General features: G+C 43.2%; 1 pseudogene; it reads left to right on the top strand.

Annotated features, from left to right (window-relative positions):
* Nucleotides 1–430: 430 nt before the first annotated feature.
* LOC102817262 overlaps nucleotides 431–5,090 on the top strand; it is a 38,588-nt pseudogene continuing 33,928 nt past the window's right edge.

The raw sequence follows: 5,090 nt of genomic DNA, 5'->3' as shown, positions 1-5,090 counted from the left end.
GTGTTAGAGTAGAACTGTGCTTCATGGGGTTGTCTGTGGTTGATGTTTTGGAAACAGAATCACCAGGCCTTTCTTCCAAAGTACCTCTGGGAGAACTTGAACCTGCAACCTTTCAGTTGGCAGCTGAACACTTAACCATTTGCTCTATTCAGGGACTCCTTCTTTCAGGCTTGAGGAAAAGAGTTATTAGAAACAGCTGTTCAGGCCATTGCTGAGTCAGGGTTAGAGCCAGGTCTTGTGCCCTGCTGGCTGCCTCTGGTCAGGAGCTCTGTGCTGCAGGTGGATGAGCTATTGAGGAAGCCCACCCAGGGGAAAGCCTGTTGGGATTTGCCTGGTTAGGCTTTGCTAGTCTTGGTTTCTGGGATGGGGAGCCAACTCGGTTATAATTGGCCCCATTCTCCACTTTTTCCCTTCTATCTCTCCTCTTCAGTGTGGGATATAGACACAGGGAAGTGCCTGAAGACGTTTAAACACAAAGACCCTGTCTTGGCCACCAGGATCAATGATACCTACATCATGTGCAGCTGTGAGCGAGGGATGGTCAAGGTGTGGCACGTTGCCACTGCCCGACTGGTAAAGGGCCGGCTGCTGGAGACTACTGATCTCTCCCACGAGACTCCTCAGGTCATCCCATAGAAACTAGTTACGGAGTTACAGGAACCAGAAGGAGCAGATGGGAGAACTGAAGTAGAAGACTGCCAAAGGCTTGTGGAGGGTCAGGCAATCATCACCCAACAGACCCATGTCGTGAGCTATGTTGTCATAGGACTGGTAGAGCAAAGATGCTGTCTGGGTACAATGTGTGGTCCCAGGGTCTCTTAAAGAGCCAAACCCAAACCCAAACCCATTGCCATCAAGTTGATTCTGACTTAACAGCAACTGAAACTATAAATCTTTACGGGATCAGACGTCTCTTTTTTTTTCTTCCATGAAGGAGCTCTGGTAGCATAGTGGTTACCAATCGGGCTGCGAACTGCAAGGTCAGCAGTTCAAAACTACCAGCTGCTCCGCGGGAGAAAGATGAGGCGTTCTGCTCCCGTAAAGATGAACAGCCTCGGAAACCCTGTGCAGGGTCGCTATGAGTTGGAACCAACTCCATGGCACACAACAACAACAACATGAAGCAGCTGGTGGGTTTGAACTGGCAACCTTGCAATGTCTAACCCACGGCATCACCAGGGCTCCATTTTAAAGAGCAGCAGATATCAAATATCTTTTTCTCCTCCTGAATATTCCACTCTGGTACTAGAATGGAGCATGTGAATGGACAAAGCCTTGCTTTTCTCTCCTTACTCTAATGAGAAGAGTATACTGGCTGTCTAGAATGTGATTAAATGTTCACACACACACAAATGATATAGTCTTGTTGCGTTTGCACTCCCTGGCCCTTGCAGGTGATATTGAGATAGCATTTGTGCCAGGAACACAGGCTCTCACTGAGAAAGCTGCTGGCTTGGGTTCTGGAATTTTCCTACCAATCTTGTTGTCACTGTGGTCTAACTAACCAGCAGTTGTCACTGGTACAAGGACACCCCAGGTGCCATTCCAATTCCTGACAAGGAACTGGGGAAGCACAGTTTACTCTCTGCACTATTTGCGGGTGGTCATTCCTGACCTTATCTGGTGCTTCAGGAAGATGAGGCCTGCCCAGGCCAGAGACCCATTCCTCTTTAACTGGAGAGAGATCTCTGGTGAAGAGCCTTGGACTCCGCTGGTCTGTGAGCCAAAGTGAATTCAGCTTGGAGAAGTGACAGACATGGATCTCTGGAGTGTGGATTTGTGGTGCATCTAAAGAAGTCTCCAGCTTCGGAGACAGTGGACTGAAACCCATGCATTCTTTCTTGTAGACTCTCAGCGGCCACGAGGGAGCAGTGAAGTGCCTGTGCTTTGATCAGTGGCACCTTCTCTCAGGAAGTGCTGATGGCCTGGTGGCCTGGAGCATGGTGGGAAAGTATGAGAGGTGCCTAATGGCCTTCAAGCATCCCAAGTAAGTGCCAGCGAGGCCCCAACTGTGGACTTCAGAGCTTCTGTGCTCCACTAGCCTCTTTCCCTTTCTGCTTCTCACTCATTTCTGCTTTTCTTCCACCATTTCCCCCCCCCCCCTCACCCTCTCTCCTCAGCCATCTCCTCTCCCACCCTCACTTGTTTCTCTTGAGAAATATAATAGATGTGGCTATTGTGAAGTTATTGAAACTTTACCTTTATTGCACAAGTATAAATTTGTATTAGTTACCTACCAATGTATAAATACTGGGTGAGGCGCCCTAAACAATGCTAATGCAAGTGAGCTGAAAATTAATTGAATTGGTCTTTATCCCCATAAATTTGTGTTCATAAAAGCTTAGATTATCCAAGTGCCAAAAGTTAAAAAATAACCAAGGGCTTTCAAAAAGAACTTAGGAAACTTTTCCAGGCCAACAAGTGGGCCCGAGTCTTTTCCAGGCCAACAAGTGAATTTCATTTTACATACCAATTCCAATCCAGCGGTAGTGGCTGCTGAGGCCAAGTAAGAAGTTTTCTGAGGTTACACCTGGGCTTATTTGGAAAGGGCATTGTGGTCAATTAATGATGTCTACCATGGTCAGGATTTTCTGAGTGGCTCTTAGCCACTCCTGTACTACACGAATAACTCTTCTTCCTCTAGTATATTGTTAAAAAAACAAACAAACAAACAAAAATCCAGGACACACAATGTTATTTAATTGATAAAACAAATAAGTTGATTTTTCCATAGCCTCTATCAGGGGATAGTTAATTAGTAATACATGGCCCTAGGTTTCCTTATACAGTGATTATCAATGAGACTCTTAGCTAGTCAGCTAGATTATTGAATCTTGACCTCAAAGAAGGAGTCATACATAATGATGCCATCTAAAAAACTGTAACTCTAAGTTTTTCAAGCCTTCCAAACATGATTAGGTAGGCCATACATTAGTTATTAGAAAATTATTTGTTCCTGGCAAACCCAGCAGTTTGGTTGTCAGTCCATGTGGTTGTTAGCTGTTGTCCAGTTGGTTTCCATTCAACATATCACAGAATGAAACATTTCCTGTTTCTGCACCGTCTTCAGGATTGTTAGTAGGTTTGAGTACATTGTTATAGCGATTGTGTCAGTCCACCTCACTGAGGACTTCCTTCTTTTTGCTGACCGTCTACTTTATCAAACATGATGTCCTGCTCTAGTAATTCCTGATGATGTTACTGTAGAAGCTAGTCAACAGTTCTGGCTGTACAACTTCTAAGATTGGTTTGTTCAATCTTAGGCAGTCCATGGTGAAGCCGACCATGGTATATTCAAACATCTTTTTTCAACACCACAGTTTGAATGCATTAATTCTTCATCTGTCTTTCTTCTCCTTTGTCCAGATTTCACATAAAAAGACATGGCTTGGGTCAGGCACACCTTTGTCATCTTTGCTTTTTGAATCTTTAAGGAGGTCTTTTGCAGCAGATTTGCCTAATGCAGTATGTCTTGACTGCTGCTTGCATGGGTATTGGTTGTTGATCCAGGAGTGAAATCCTTGACAACTTCTGTTTTTCCTCTATTTCTCATGATGTTGTTTATCATATCAGTTGTGAAGATGTTTGTTTTCTTTACATTCAGGGGTGATCCACACCAAAGGCTGCCGTCTTTGGCCTTCATCAGTACATGCTTCAAAACATCTGCATTTTCAGTTGTGCTCAAAAGCAAGGTTGTGGTATCTGCAGATTGCAAATTCTTAATGAGTTCTCTTTCAATCCTGATGCTGTGCCCTTCATCATACAGCCCAGTTTCTCTAACTGTTTGTTCAGCGTGCAAATTGAATAAAGAAGGTGAAAAGATACAACCTTGATGTACACCTTTTTCAGTTTTGAAACATGTCGTAGCCTCTCACTCTGTCCGAAAGACGACCTCTTATCCATGGAGGGACTCTGCGTGAGTACAATTAAGTGTTCTAGAATTCCCATTCTTCATAATGTTCCTCATAACTTGTTATGATCCACATGGTGACATGCCTTACCACAGTTGGTGAAACACAGGTAAACGTCCACGATCCATCTGGCCAACAATAGCGCTATCTCCTGTTTCGTGTCCTCTTCTGAACCCAGCTTCAATTTCTGGCAGTTTTTTTGTCAATGTATGATTACAATCATGTTGGAATTATCATCAGCTAAATTTTGTTCCCATATGGTACTAATGATATTGCTTGGTAATTTCTGCAGTCTGTTTGCCTTTCTTTGATATCAGGACAGATATAAATTTCTTTTTGTGGGATGACCAGGTAGCTGTCTTTCAATTACTTGATATAGATAAGTAAGCTATGCTATGTGACTTTCTCAAACAACTGTTACTGGAGGACAACCTCAATAAATAATTAATCTTGATTCTTGATAACTTGCACACTCACAGGAAAACTATAGGCATCTGAAGGCCATTGCCACTGCTTTTGATTGTATGTGCCCCACCCTCCCCTGTAGTTGTTGTTAAGTGCTGTTGAGTCAGTTCTGACCCATAGTGACCCTGTATAGGGTTTCCGAGAAGCTGTTGGTGAGCTTGAACCACCGACCTGGAAGTTCAAATGGCTTTACAGTTTGGTACATTAACCCACAGCGCCGCACCAGGTCTCCACTGTAGTAGTATGTTCTGTGGATATGCAAGTGCTCAAAAATATTTAGACTTGGTAGGTACTGAGGACTACGTTGCCTTCCTGGAGAATTCTACTGATTGGCTGATACCTACCTATCTTTGGTTTGGATATGACATAGGTAGACAACAGATGTAGTTGCTGTTTTTTCTTTGGAATAAGAAGGGCTGGGGGAAGGTATCTTTCTTCTGTTTTCTTGAGCGTATATTTTTGAAACCAAAATTAAGATATTTGGCCTATAGTGTGGGAAAGAAGTGATATAAATGAGGAAATTAGATTATACAAAATAGAGCTGACAAGGAGAGTAGTCCTTGGGAAGGCAGTGTCTTTTTTTTTTTTTTTAAACACCTTTATTCAATTTTTTAAAAATTATAGCTAGTATTATAGTTGGATGTTTTATGCCGTTTATTGAATTATGTAAATCTGGTAGCGTAGTGGTTACGAATCAGGCTGCGAACCTTAAGG

This window comes from Chrysochloris asiatica, unplaced genomic scaffold, assembly GCF_000296735.1.
Source record: "Chrysochloris asiatica unplaced genomic scaffold, ChrAsi1.0 scaffold00849, whole genome shotgun sequence".
NCBI classification, from domain to species: domain Eukaryota; kingdom Metazoa; phylum Chordata; class Mammalia; order Afrosoricida; family Chrysochloridae; genus Chrysochloris; species Chrysochloris asiatica.
The sequence above is the reverse complement of the archived record's forward strand: the minus strand, read 5'-3'. Positions and strand labels throughout refer to the sequence as shown.